A 15,734-nucleotide genomic window follows, 5' to 3' on the forward strand; every position below is an offset into this window, starting at 1 on the left:
AAGTCCTGGCACTTCTCCATGACGAGTATACTCGTCAAACACAGAGTAGGTGGCGCTGTTGAAATATTGGGTCAAAAGGACGACTTTTTTTTTGATTTTGATACATCAAGATGAAAATCGGGATAATCAAAGATCCAGTGTTACTGCACTGCTCACGAGTTAGCTCTCAGGAAATTGTGAATCCAACTAAAATTATTTTCATTTGTTTGTTTCATTTCGAAATAAAGTCGTCCTTTTGACCCAATAATTCAACAGCGCCACCTACTCTGTGTTTGACGACTATACCCGTAATCGCTTGATTATCGCGACACACACTGGTGGGCGCTTCGCAAAGAGTATCGCCACAGTTAACTGGTTAATTAGTACCGGGTATGAATCTCTTATTTAAAGTAATGAACAATATCTATTAATTGCTCGCGAGTAAGAGTTGTCCAAGTCCTGTGTAACGACCTCCAGAGTCGGCGAGATCGAGCACGAATAGGCACAGAAGAAGTGCGAAGCGAAGATTCAAAAAGGACGAAGCGAGCCAATTGGTTTACGAGACAATAGCTAGGCGAATAGCGAAACCGGTGGGTCGGTAGTTTGGCGGTCTCTAGTGCGCCGGTTGACCGAGGGGTGGCGTTGCGGTAGCGCCGCGCCGAAACAACCCTCAGTCTGAAACTCGGCGCGCACGGGCACGGGTACGCGCCTCTTTCACCGTGCCTGTACACACGATTACGTTGCCGCATACACGGTCCGTGTCGTACGTCCGTTTTCGTCGTGTGTTCCATCCTCGCGGTAAACTGTCGTGTCTTCGTTACAGTGAGATTATTCTCTCCGCCGGTGGGTACGTGACTCGGGGCGAATTCAAGGAGCAGCTCGGACGAACCAGTGACCAAACGGCATCACGGACGCGGTACCAGAGAGTCATCGTTTCGGTGAGTCTTTTTGATCCATTGCCAGACGCGTTCGCGAGTGACATAACTCGAATTTTCGACGGGCCCGTTCTCGGGCGAGAAACGAACGGAATCGTATACGCGACGACGGTGGACGACGCTTGGGAAACTACGATATCGCGATAGATTCGTCGACGACGCAACGGTCACCATACTCGTCTCGATTCCGCGAATGGCGCGTTTTTCTTCACCAGTATCGGAATATAGGGCATTCGGTTAACGTCTTTGCTCGCGGTTAAACGGGTCGTTTGGTCGTTGGTTCGTGGATAGAAGTAAACACGAGATGTTTGGAAACAGGGTATTCGGTGAATTTGTGACCGTACTATTTTTTCTTGCGCTAGTGACCGTCGAAGCGAATCGATCGAATGCGAAAACAAGTACGCAAAGCGGTCGAAAAGTAAAATAGTTATTGTCCTGCCACCCCTCTCCTCTTCTTCTTGGTTATCGTCGTTAGAGCGTAGCCCGACGAATTGATTTCTCCGAGAAGAAATCTTTCGATCGAAACGTTGCTGCTTTCTTGCCGTTGGTCGGCCATATTGAATCGATATTTATCGAAGCGCAGATCGAACGCAGCGCAGGCATTTGGAATGTCTCGACGCATCGGGACCTTTCGTCCGCTATACACGCAGGTGTAACGTAACTTTACGATTGCTGGCTCGTTTCTTCTTCGAAATTGGTAATTTAATTGCCAGCTAAGTAGACTAGAGTGCATCTGTGCCAAAAATAACATTCGAGTCGAGCGTTGGACAGGCTTTTCTATAAATTTCGTTTTGTAGCGTACGCTTGAGTGCTGCCAACGTTCTCACAGGGAATTCGAATAAACATCGACGATCGCGCGTTATCGATAATTACTCCAACCTGATAATCGTGCGATTCCCACGAAGATACTAGGTTCTTTACGCGCATGCGAAATTTCCTCTTAACGAAGGGAGAATTTTTCACTCGAATCGGCGAGAAAACATTGGAAAACGTAGTTCTCGTTTCTTTTTCACTTTGTCTATTTTTATCGATTAACCTTTTTCACTCATGTCAATGGGAGTTAGGGACACGATAGTCGCTGGATAGTGGTTTAGAATATACAGGGTGTTCGGGCAACCCTGGGAAAAATTTTAATAGAAGATTTTAGAGGCCAAAATAAGACGAAAACCAAGAATATCAATTTGTCAATGGAGGCTTCGTTAAAAAGTTATTAACAATTAAATTCAACAACTTCAAATCGTTCTGGAAAAATTATTATCGGTTGCACGGGTCAATTACAATCATTTTTGGTCATGCGTCATACCCTCGAAATCCTACCCGCTTTCGAGAAAAAAATTCGAGTGAATGCTGAAAGTTTTGGGTGAAAAAAAAGACTTTCGAATCGTCTTAGAAAAATTATTTTTAGTTGCAGGGGTCAATTACAATCATTTTTGGTCATTAGACATATCCTCGAAATCCTACGCACTTTCGAGAAAAAAATTCCTTACCGAAACTCTAATTAGGTGCCTAAATTTTTCGATGAAAAAAAAAAAATTTCAAATCGTTCTCGAAAAATTATTTTCCGGTGCGGGGGTCAATTGCAATCATTTTTGGTGAATAGACCTACCCCCGAAATCCTACCCACTTCCTAGAAAAAAATTCGAGAAGGTGTGAAATTTTGCGATGAAATTAAAATATTTCAAATCGTTCTGAAAAAAATATTGTTAGCTGTGGGGGTCAATTACAATCATTTTTGGTGAATAGACATATCCCCGAAATCCTGCGCATTTTCGAGAAAAAAATTCAGTTTGCGCGGAACTTTAAACGTTAATAACTTTTTAACGAAGCCTCAATTAACAAATTGGTATTCTTGATTTTCGTCTTATTTTGGCCTCTAGAATCCCCCGTTAAAATTTTTCCCAGGGGTGGTCGAGCACCCTGTATACTGAACAGATACTGTACGGGGGCGGCAGAGACCATTTTGTAGCGACATTTTCGCTGCAACCCAGTGTCTTTAACGAACCATTGACAATCGAACTAAAGTGGACTCGCATCGGTCGTGGTAACGCAAACACGGTTGCGAAGCTGAACGGCCACAGGTGATTCGACATGGCAAAGATTGCAATTACCCGGTATCGTGGCTCGAATCGAGACCATCCTCCGACGCCAGAGGAAATGAATTCAAAGCGATCGGCCATATCCTCTCCCTACGAGGCACGTTCGATCGTTGCGCTCTTCGAATCGTAAACAATGCGATTGGGAAACGCGATATCGATTCGACGTTCAAACTGTTACACCTACAATACGATATCTGCGGAAGATGATTCAATCGTTACCCCTTTTCTCAACAATGTTTATTTATTTTATTTGATCTGGACGAAAATTGGTTACAAGAAAAAAGGTATACCATTATAGAATAGAGGGTGTTCGGCCATCCATGGGAAAAATTTTAATGGGAGATTCTAGAGGTCAAAATAGGACGAAAATCAAGAATACCAATTTGTCGATGGAGGCTTCGTTAAAAAGTTCCACCCGTACTGAATTTTTTTCTCGAAAATGCGCAAGATTTCGGGGGTATGTCTGTTCACCAAAAATGATTGCAATTGATTCCCGCGCCGGAAAATAATTTTTCCAGAACGATTTGAAATTTTTTTTTTTTCATCGAAAAATTTAGCCACCTAATTAGATTTTCGGTAAGGAATTTTTTTCTCGAAAGTGCGTAGGATTTCGAGGTTATGTGTAATGACCAAAAATGTTTGTAATTGACCCCTGCAACTGAAAATAATTTTTTTGGAACGATTTGAAAAATTTTTTTTTCGCCGAAAAATTTCACCACCTACCCGATTTTTTTTCTCGAAAATGGATAGAATTTCGGGGGTATGTGTATTCACCAAAAATGATTGTAATTGACCCCCGCAACCGAAAATAATTTTTCCAAATCGATTTGAAATTTCTTTTTTTCGTCGAAAAATTTAAGTACCTAATTAGATTTTCGGTAAGGAATTTTTTTCTCGAAAGTGCGTAGGATTTCGAGGTTATGTGTAATGACCAAAAATGTTTGTAATTGACCCCTGCAACTGAAAATAATTTTTTTGGAACGATTTGAAAAATTTTTTTTTCGCCGAAAAATTTCACCACCTACCCGATTTTTTTTCTCGAAAATGGATAGAATTTCGGGGGTATGTGTATTCACCAAAAATGATTGTAAGTGACCCCCGCAACCGAAAATAATTTTTCCAAAACGATTTGAAATTTCTTTTTTTCGTCGAAAAATTTAAGTACCTAATTAGATTTTCGGTAAGGAATTTTTTTCTCGAAAGTGCGTAGGATTTCGAGGTTATGTGTAATGACCAAAAATGTTTGTAATTGACACCTGCAACTGAAAATAATTTTTTTGGAGCGATTTGAAAAATTTTTTTTTCGCCGAAAAATTTCACCACCTACCCGATTTTTTTTCTCGAAAATGGATAGAATTTCGGGGGTATGTGTATTCACCAAAAATGATTGTAATCGACTCCCGCAACGGAAAATAATTTTTCCAGAACGATTTGAAATTTTTGAATTTAATTGTTAATAACTTTTTAACGAAGCCTCCATCGACAAATTGGTATTCTTGATTTTCGTCTTATTTTGGTCTCCAGAATCTCCCATTAAAATTTTTCCCATGGTTGACCGAACACCCTGTGTAATATTGGAAATGCAATAAATATTACAAAACTGTCGACGTTGCAAATAGTTTAACTTGCGCCGACTTGGTTTTAATTTTTTCCGCGACCTTTCGAGAGGATTCTCGGATAAAAACGGCCGCGAACAAAAGCGGCGGGGCGACGGTGCGGAGAAGGAGTTAATAAACCGCAAAAAAAAGAAGACTGTAAATAGGAGTGTAACGAAGGTCGATGGTCATGCTTTATTTCCAGTTTTATAAAACACGTTCGATAGAGGCGTCGCTCGGTGGCACTCGAGCCACGCGAGCATCGGTTTCTTCGGTGTTAAGCACGTATACGCGGTTAATTAAATTTTCAAAGATGAAGCTGTCGAGCGAATCGTCGATGTTCCCGCCTGCATACATATTCATTTATGCATATGCACCACCAGCCGATTTCATCCGTGTGTTACGCGTGTTGTGACGTCATAGACAGATTGCACCTGCATTGCCGATAATACGCGAAAACGATCCGCTCTCCGGTGCCGGAAAGTTGATTAATCCGTCGTTCGACGCTAGTCGGGAAATGGTCGATAGCTTTAATACGCATCCTTTAATCCCACCGTGCGTGTGTTCTCGAATTCGTTCCAGTCATAAGCGACACGTTGCGTCTAGCCCGCATCTAACGCGGTCTCCAGTCGTCGATTCTAGTACGTCGCTTTTCGATACAGTAAATTAGCTACTGCACGATAAGTTATTGCTGAGAAATTGTGTGTCTCGTTGTAATCTTATAAATCTTTTGAACGTGTCCCAATAGGTGGCACCATGTGCATACATGCATTCGTTATTAAACTGTCATTTCACCAGTGACAAATAAAACCTCAATACCGCCGCACTTAACCTCAAATAACCACGTGTTTCACATTCGCGAGCACTCGCGCGCGTACGTTTCGTAATCTGTTTAGAAACGAAAGTGTTTTATCCAGCATAGTTTCAAATCAAATGTCGAACTTGTAGTGTTTCTTTCGTTATTACCATTATGATATGCGACAAACACTGTTGCTCTCGTAAGTGCATAATAGACGCTGATAGATTAGTTCGAAGAAATGCACGTAGGCGCTACCATCGCGTTTACAAGAATGATAATATGATAATTCTTTACCACGCCATCTAACCATAGTACTATTTCGATTAATCTTCATCAGCAAACCACTTACTTTCCCGGCGACTGCAACTTGTAAGGGATTGCGAATCGTCGGAAACGTTGTTGTTAGCTTGCAATAAATTCATTTTCGAAGCGTCGAAGTGTACGTTCGTGGCGTTGCTCTTATCGCGTAGCGCGAGTTGCGTGCTACGTGGCTCTCTCGTAATAAAACTCAACGTTAAACGCAATAAAGTATGATAGAAATAGAGGCCAGCTCGACGAAGGACCGACGAGAGGTTAATAGGAATATTTCGAGCAAAAGTAGTCCGATCGGGGGTTGTGTATGCGTGCCGTTAGCGACGAGGTCAAAAGTTCACGCGCTTTCCCGGTGACCACCGTTTGCTCCTGCCGCTTGGTGTTTCTCTAATTCCGCCTGGAAAAAAAGGGCGACCAAAGAAGAGCGGGTTTCCAGCGACCGCAAAAAAAGCCTGGAAAGAGAGAGGGATAGAGAGAAGCTCTTTCGATGTTTTCGCGAGCATCACGCTGGTTTACGAGATTTTCTTTCCACGAAACGTATCGCGGTAGATCGCCGAGGGACACTATCTCTTGTTTCGTTCTTTTTTGCTGGGAATTATAACGTAGGAACAGATGGGTTGGAATTTCTTTATACTTTACGTGCAACTTTCTTCGCACGTGGTTGAATACAGACTGACCGCACGATGAGTCACACGTATAATATTTGTTTAGCTAATTATAAGGAAGATGTCGTGATTGCTGGTGGATCGATAACACAGGTGTCTGCTGATATCTGACATATACAGGGTGTTCGGACAACCCTGGGAAAAATTTTAATGAGGGATTCTAGAGGCCAAAATAAGTCGAAAATCAAGAATACCAATTTCTCGATTTAGGTTTCGTTAAAAAGTTATTAACGTTTAAAGTTCCACCCTTACTGAATTTTTTTCTCGAAAATGCGCAAGATTTCGGGGGTATGTCTATTTACCAAAAATGATTGTAATTGACCCCTACAGCTAACAATATTTTTTTCAGAACGATTTGAAATATTTTAATTTCGTCGAAAAATTTCACACCTTCTCGAATTTTTTTCTAGAAAATGGCTAGGATTTCGGGGGTATGTCTATTCACCAAAAATGATTGCAATTGACTCCCGCGCCGGAAAATAATTTTTCCAGAACGATTTGAAATTTTTTTTTTTTCATCGAAAAATTTAGCCACCTAATTAGATTTTCGGTAAGGAATTTTTTTCTCGAAAGTGCGTAGGATTTCGGGGGTATGTGTAATGACTAAAAATGATTGTAATTGACCCCCGCAATCGAAAATAATTTTTTTAATATGATTTGAAATTTTTTAATTTCGACTAAAAATTTCAGTAGTTTCTCGATTTTTTTTCTCGAAAGTGGATAGGATTTCGGGGGTATGTCTGTTGACCAAAAATGCTTGCATTTGACTCCCGCGCCGGAAAATAATTTTTCCAGAACGATTTGAAATTTTTTTTTTTTTCATCGAAAAATTTAGCCACCTAATTAGATTTTCGGTAAGGAATTTTTTTCTCGAAAGTGCGTAGGATTTCGGGGGTATGTGTAATGACTAAAAATGATTGTAATTGACCCCCGCAATCGAAAATAATTTTTTTAATATGATTTGAAATTTTTTAATTTCGACTAAAAATTTCAGTAGTTTCTCGATTTTTTTTCTCGAAACTGAATAGGATTTCGGGGGTATGTCTGTTGACCAAATTGCTTGCATTTGACTCCCGCGCCGGAAAATAATTTTTCCAGAACGATTTGAAATTTTTTTTTTTTCATCGAAAAATTTAGCCACCTAATTAGATTTTCGGTAAGGAATTTTTTTCTCGAAAGTGCGTAGGATTTCGGGGGTATGTGTAACGACTAAAAATGATTGTAATTGACCCCCGCAATCGAAAATAATTTTTTTAATATGATTTGAAATTTTTTAATTTCGACTAAAAATTTCAGTAGTTTCTCGATTTTTTTTCTCGAAACTGAATAGGATTTCGGGGGTATGTCTATTCACCAAAAATGATTGCAATTGTCTCCCGCGCCGGAAAATAATTTTTCCAGAACGATTTGAAATTTTTTTTTTTTCATCGAAAAATTTAGCCACCTAATTAGATTTTTGGTAAGGAATTTTTTTCTCGAAAGTGCGTAGGATTTCGGGGGTATGTGTAATGACTAAAAATGATTGTAATTGACCCCCGAAATCGAAAATAATTTTTTTAATATGATTTGAAATTTTTTAATTTCGACTAAAAATTTCAGTAGTTTCTCGATTTTTTTTCTCGAAACTGAATAGGATTTCGGGGGTATGTCTGTTGACCAAAAATGCTTGCAATTGACACCTGCAACTAAAAATAATTTTTCCAAGACGATTTGAAATTTTTTAATTTAATTGTTAATAACTTTTTAACGAAGCCTCAGTCGAGAAATTGGTATTCTTGATTTTCGTCTTATTTTGACCTCTAGAATGCCCTATTAAAATTTTTCCCACGCGTGGCTGAACACCCTGTATAGATGGGGTAGCTGTTCTTGTGTCGTTATATTGCAAGAAAATTGCATTGATTAAAAGTCGATGTTGGACGAGGCGCCATCGGGGTTATAAATATTGTGGTAATATTTTCCGGGTCTAAGAAACTGTCGTAGGAAGATGGAAAACAGCGACTCGAAAATACCGGTATGACGAAAACGATGCTATCGATCTTCTATCTAACATCGAATTATCCTTGCTTGGTTGAAAATAGCTACCTGGGTCGTTGCCTTTATGCCCGGTCCCTTTTCCGCCAGGGCGAGCAAGCAAGAGACACGTACGATTAAATTGAGAATTTCCAACTGGTCCGAGAGACATTAATTTGCCAGACTGTACGCTTTCCAGGACACCGCAGAATCTCGGGGACGCGCGAGCTTTCGCGTCGAGAAAATGCTCCTTTTTTTTTTCCTTTTAAATGTCACGCTCTTGTATCGGCTTTATAAATATCAGGTCAGTCGTGCCTATAAATATCGAGTCTTCTATAAATATCGATTGGAATAGAGCGTGACTGTAATTTATTATATCCAACGATGAATAGAATTGCTGAAATTTTTAGAACGGAACGCAAACGAAGGGACTCAACGAATTTTCGTAAGTGCAAGTGGCTTCCTCTTGCGGGGACGTCGAAATCTTCGACGAACCGAAAACGTTCGTATTTTCGACCACGAATGTAGATGGCTTGGCGCTCGTCGATATCCAGGGGGTTGTCGAGAGTCCTTTCCCTGGCAGTTCGCGTCCGAGGGGCTGGAGGATCCGACGTTCAAGGTAAACGGATCGTTTTCTCGTAGGGCAATCGCGATTGACCTCGATCGAATCGTCCTCGTTCGCCAGGTTCGATCGTTAGTTCCACGCCGGCCAACCGGACGCTCTAAAAATAATTTATCGACTGGTCCTTGCTCGGTACGCGTGGCTGTGTGCGTTCGTCTCCTTTCTCTCGTTCGTCGAACTTTCCGCCATCGATCGTCGGAATACGCGATAACGGATAACGAAATATAATATGATCGTACGTCTGAGAACCCGGGCGACGAAAGTTACAGCTTTCAACAAGTAACGTATCGAGTTCGGAATCAACGGAAGTCCCCGGTATTGTTTAAATTTCTCGAACTCGAAAGCTTGGACCCGTACTTTGACGAAGTTCAACAAAGTTTTATCGAAGTTTTACCAAGTTTGACAAACAAGTTCTACTCTTGTTTTCACCCATTCTTTTTCCTCGTTTAATAAATCAAGTTTTCTTTCCGCAAAGAGATTTCAATTTTAGTTTCGAAATTTGGTAAACTTGCGTGGCGCTGCGGGGTGGGTCTGCTCGTGAGAATTGTAGGAGGCGTGAAAAGGAAAGGGGCGCGTTTCGTCCGGGCCTGCTAGTGGACTCGTCAGTAAAGTTTTCTAGCAGATCCAGCCTTAGACGACTGGGACATTGGGAAGTCGGTCGAGGAATGTATACAGAGTGTACAACAAACAATGGGAAACATTTTAATAGGGGATTCTAGAGGCCAAAATAAGACGAAAATCAAGAATACCAATTTCTTGACTGAGGCTTCGTTAAAAAGTTATTAACAATTAAATTTAAAAATTGCAAATCGTTTTGGAAAAATTATTTTCGGTTGCGGGGGTCAATTGCAATCATTTTTGGTGAATAGACATACCTTCGAAATCCTATCCACTTTCGAGAAAAAAAATCGAGAAGGTGTGAAATTTTTCGACAAAATTTAAAAATTGCAAATCGTTTTGGAAAAATTATTTTCGGTTGCGGGGGTCAATTGCAATTATTTTTGGTGAATAGACATACCTTCGAAATCCTATCCACTTTCGAGAAAAAAAATCGAGAAGGTGTGAAATTTTTCGACAAAATTAAAAAATCTCAAATCGTTCTGGAAAAATTATTTTCGGTTGCGGGGGTCAATCGCAATCATTTTTGGTGAATCGACATACCTTCGAAATCCTATCCACTTTCGAGAAAAAAAATCGAGGTGTGAAATTTTTCGACAAAATTAAAAAATCTCAAATCGTTCTGGAAAAATTATTTTCGGTTGCGGGGGTCAATTGCAATCATTTTTGGTGAATAGACATACCTTCGAAATCCTATCCACTTTCGAGAAAAAAAATCGAGAAGGTGTGAAATTTTTCGACAAAATTAAAAAATCTCAAATCGTTCTGGAAAAATTATTTTCGGTTGCGGGGGTCAATCGCAATCATTTTTGGTGAATAGACATACCTTCGAAATCCTATCCACTTTCGAGAAAAAAAATCGAGAAGGTGTGAAATTTTTCGACAAAATTAAAAAATCTCAAATCGTTCTGGAAAAATTATTTTCGGCTGCGGGGGTCAATTGCAATCATTTTTGGTGAATAGACATACCATCGAAATCCTATCCACTTTCGAGAAAAAAATTCGAGAAGGTGTGAAATTTATCGACGAAATTAAAATATTTCAAATCGTTCTGAAAAAAATACTATTAGCTGTGGGGGTAAATTGCAATCATTTTTGGTGAATAGACATACCTTCGAAATCCTATCCACTTTCGAGAAAAAAAATCGAGAAGGTGTGAAATTTTTCGACAAAATTAAAAAATCTCAAATCGTTCTGGAAAAATTATTTTCGGTTGCGGGGGTCAATCGCAATCATTTTTGGTGAATAGACATACCTTCGAAATCCTATCCACTTTCGAGAAAAAAAATCGAGAAGGTGTGAAATTTTTCGGCAAAATTTAAAAATTGCAAATCGTTTTGGAAAAATTATTTTCGGTTGCGGGGGTCAATTGCAATCATTTTTGGTGAATAGACATACCTTCGAAATCCTATCCACTTTCGAGAAAAAAAATCGAGGTGTGAAATTTTTCGACAAAATTAAAAAATCTCAAATCGTTCTGGAAAAATTATTTTCGGTTGCGGGGGTCAATTGCAATCATTTTTGGTGAATAGACATACCTTCGAAATCCTATCCACTTTCGAGAAAAAAAATCGAGAAGGTGTGAAATTTTTCGACAAAATTAAAAAATCTCAAATCGTTCTGGAAAAATTATTTTCGGTTGCGGGGGTCAATCGCAATCATTTTTGGTGAATAGACATACCTTCGAAATCCTATCCACTTTCGAGAAAAAAAATCGAGAAGGTGTGAAATTTTTCGACAAAATTAAAAAATCTCAAATCGTTCTGGAAAAATTATTTTCGGCTGCGGGGGTCAATTGCAATCATTTTTGGTGAATAGACATACCATCGAAATCCTATCCACTTTCGAGAAAAAAATTCGAGAAGGTGTGAAATTTATCGACGAAATTAAAATATTTCAAATCGTTCTGAAAAAAATACTATTAGCTGTGGGGGTAAATTGCAATCATTTTTGGTGAATAGACATACCTTCGAAATCCTATCCACTTTCGAGAAAAAAAATCGAGAAGGTGTGAAATTTTTCGACAAAATTAAAAAATCTCAAATCGTTCTGGAAAAATTATTTTCGGTTGCGGGGGTCAATCGCAATCATTTTTGGTGAATAGACATACCTTCGAAATCCTATCCACTTTCGAGAAAAAAAATCGAGAAGGTGTGAAATTTTTCGGCAAAATTTAAAAATTGCAAATCGTTTTGGAAAAATTATTTTCGGTTGCGGGGGTCAATTGCAATCATTTTTGGTGAATAGACATACCTTCGAAATCCTATCCACTTTCGAGAAAAAAAATCGAGAAGGTGTGAAATTTTTCGACAAAATTAAAAAATCTCAAATCGTTCTGGAAAAATTATTTTCGGTTGCGGGGGTCAATTGCAATCATTTTTGGTGAATAGACATACCTTCGAAATCCTATCCACTTTGGAGAAAAAAATCGAGAAGGTGTGAAATTTTTCGACAAAATTAAAAAATCTCAAATCGTTCTGGAAAAATTATTTTCCGTTGCGGGGGTTAATCGCAATCATTTTTGGTGAATAGACATACCTTCGAAATCCTATCCACTTTCGAGAAAAAAAATCGAGAAGGTGTGAAATTTTTCGACAAAATTAAAAAATCTCAAATCGTTCTGGAAAAATTATTTTCGGTTGCGGTGGTCAATTGCAATCATTTTTGGTGAATAGACATACCCCCGAAATCCTACTCAATTTCGAGAAAAAAATTCAGTACGTGTGAAACTTAAAACGTTAATAACTTTTTAACGCAGCCTCCATTATCAAATTGGTATTCTTGATTTTTGTCTTATTTTGACCTCCACAGAATCCCCCATAAAAATTTTTCCCATGGGTGGCCAAACACCCTGTAGAGCCCTCTGGTGGCGAGCATGGGAGGCGACGCCACACTCGTTTTAATTTGTTCGTTCGAAACGTTCAGTTTAAGGACGATTCGCGAACGATATCGAGTTTCGCGAGACTTCTGGATGGAAATTTTCTCGATTTCCGATCGGGTAGTAGCTACCTTCGGAATAGCTATTCGAGTAGTTCCGTCCTTGCTGGCCGTGGTCCAATATGCACCGGCGTGTATGCAAAGGATGGCACGGGTGCGACAGCGAGCGATGCACTTGGCCGCATTGAGACACATGGCGCGATGGGCCAGTTGCGAATTCGATGGCCCTTGACGCTCTTGGCAGTCGATTTCGGTCTCCTGTGACAATCGAAAGAAAAAGATCCGGTGCTTACATTTAAACGCTCGCCGCGAGCTTCCCGGGCGCGATCGTCCACCTTTCGCGACAATAGCCAGTCGAACGGCGATTGGAACTCGAGTTTAACGACGCGTGGCGACACCTCCCGCGCTCGCCGCCAGAGGGCCACGCTCTCGACTCTCTCGCAAGTGCTCGACCCGTTACCGATCGATCATCGAGTATTTCAGCATCCAAGGCAGGACACTGCTAGAGTTATCTTACTCGATGAGTTCGCATAGCACTTTTCTTTCCTCCTGCTATCTCGCTCGCTACTTCCTCCTACAAATAGCAAACCGTCACAGATATGCGAAACGAGTTTCTTCAATAGCACCATTTTCAAGTTTGATCGATGGTATCTCGCGAATCCTGTAGAATAGAGATCAAAGTGATTCCCTTAATGGGTACATTTATTATCGCTGTGCATAGACGAACGAGTAATGGGAGGCGGGAAAATCTTTGGCAAGATCGACCATGTCTTTAACCCACATAAAACTGGAGCTCGTTTCTCTCGACGAGTCGTGTCTCTCAGTCGCTCTTCGATCCTGTTCGTAACCTATGACGTAACCGATACTCGTCAAAATACTCGACGCAAAAAAGTAACGAATCCACCGGGGTTCGTGTCCGTCTGTGTTTGTTATTTGGCAGAGGCAGGCCGGGGAATTTTGGCAGGGCTCTTTGATGCAGTAATGTAAATCAACTGGTAATTGCGTGGCCTCCGTTGGTGGGTTGTGTGTTGTGTGTGTGAGCCTTTCGAGTCCTCGCGACTTCCGATCGACGAACGACGTTGTCTCGGAGCTTCTGCAGGGAGACATTGTCGCCCCAGAACTCGGTCAACGGTTTCTAAATTCTATTAGGGGTAGTTTTCTTTGGCGCGAGCCCGGAATTCCGCGGGAGCTGTGCGTTTCCCTGTCGCCTCCGATGATACGGTGCAATTTGTTAATGAAAGGTGCACTTTACCATAGCTTCCGTCGTCTCGGACCCCGTAGAATCGGGTTAACGCATTAGCCGAGATTGAATCGAGCACCTTGGCTGTGGGGGCTGCTCCTTGCTAACGTGGAATTAATTTCGACCTTAAACGGATTCGCGGCGGTTACGGGTTACCGAAACGGAAAGTGAAAGAGACTTTTCACGTCGCGTCTGCGGAATCTGCAACGTGACAAAAGGGTCGATCGGTTCGTGGTACGAAAAGAAAAAACTCTGGCAAAAAAACAAACTTCTATATTTATTTATTTATTTATTTTACGGGTGGGACTTTTTTAGCGTGATTACAAAGAATGTGACAGGAAATATTAAATTTTACGAAATATCCTGTGAATAGGTCATAGAGAGCTAACTTCATAATTGTCATACTTTAATTTACATTTTAAAAAGTGTCCAGTACCTACATTTAATATTTTATACAGAGTGCACGGCCAACCCTGGGAAAAATTTTAATGGAATATTCTCGAGGCCAAAATAAGACGAAAATCAAGGATACTAATTTGTTCATTGCGGCTTCGTTAAAAAGTTATTAAAATTTTAAATTAGAAAATTTCAAATCGTCCTGGAAAAATTATTTTCGGTTGCAGGGATCAATTACAATAATTTTTGGTGAATAGACATACACTCGAATTCCTACGCTCTTTCAAGAAAAAAATTCGAGGTGTAAAATTTTTCGACAAAATTAAAAAGTTTCAAATAGTTTAAAAAAAATTAATTTCAGTTGCAAGAGCCATTTACAATCATATTCGGTGAATAGACATACCCCCGAAATCCTATCCATTTTCGAGAAAAAAATTCGAGAAGGTTTGAAATTTTTCGACAAAATTAAAAAGTTTCAAATGGTTCTAAAAAAATTATTTTCGGTTGCAGGGGTTAATTACAATCATTTTTGGTGAATAGATATACCCCCGAAATCCTATCCATTTTCGAGAAAAAAATTCGAGAAGGTTTGAAATTTTTCGACAAAATTAAAAAATTTCAAATCGTTCTGGAAAAATTATTTTCGGTTGCAGGGGTCAATTACAACAATTTTAGGTGAATAGACCTACCTCCAAATTCCTACGCTCTTTCGAGAAAAAAATTCGAAAAGGATTTAAATTTTTCGACAAAATTAGAAAGTTTCAAATAATTTTAAAAAAATTATTTTCAGTTGCAAGAGCCATTTACAATCATATTCGGTGAATAGACATACCCCCGAAATCCTATCCATTTTCGAGAAAAAAATTCGAGAAGGTTTGAAATTTTTCGACAAAATTAAAAAGTTTCAAATAATTTAAAAAAAATTATTTTCAGTTGCAGGAGTCATTTACAATCATATTCAGTCAATAGACATACCCCCGAAATCCTATCCATTTTCGAGAAAAAAATTCGAGAAGGTTTGAAATTTTTCGACAAAATTAAAAAGTTTCAAATAGTTCTAAAAAAATTATTTTCGGTTGCAGGGGTTAATTACAATCATTTTTGGTGAATAGATATACCCCCGAAATCCTATCCATTTTCGAGAAAAAAATTCAAGAAGGTTTGAAATTTTTTGACAAAATTAAAAAGTTTCAAATAGTTCTAAAAAAATTATTTTCAGTTGCAAGAGCCATTTCCAATCATATTCGGTGAATAGACATACCCCCGAAATCCTATCCATTTTCGAGAAAAAAATTCGAGAATGTTTGAAATTTTTGGACAAAATTAAAAAGTTTCAAATAGTTCTAAGAAAATTATTTTCGGTTACTGGGGTTAATTACAATCATTTTTGGTGAATAGATATACCCCCGAAATCCTATCCATTTTCGAGAAAAAAATTCAAGAAGGTTTGAAATTTTTTGACAAAATTAAAAAGTTTCAAATAGTTCTAAAAAAATTATTTTCAGTTGCAAGAGCCATTTCCAATCATAT

At 39.3% G+C, this 15,734-nt stretch overlaps 1 protein-coding gene across 25 annotated transcripts in view; it reads left to right on the forward strand.

Moving 5' to 3' along the window:
- Positions 1-642: 642 nt before the first annotated feature.
- The window catches only part of Phcl-1 (pH-sensitive chloride channel 1), a 153,762-nt gene continuing 138,670 nt past the window's right edge, over positions 643-15,734 (forward strand). For 18 of the 25 annotated variants that reach the window (XM_076774016.1, XM_076774017.1, XM_076774019.1 and 15 more), the window contains exon 1: positions 643-917. The gene's annotated coding sequence lies outside the window, so the exon portion shown is untranslated. The remainder of the gene's footprint in view (positions 918-15,734) is intronic. The other 7 variants (XM_076774033.1, XM_076774041.1, XM_076774034.1 and 4 more) reach the window with 1 other exon arrangement.

The sequence above is a fragment of the Colletes latitarsis genome, chromosome 10, assembly GCF_051014445.1.
Source record: "Colletes latitarsis isolate SP2378_abdomen chromosome 10, iyColLati1, whole genome shotgun sequence".
NCBI lineage: Eukaryota > Metazoa > Arthropoda > Insecta > Hymenoptera > Colletidae > Colletes > Colletes latitarsis.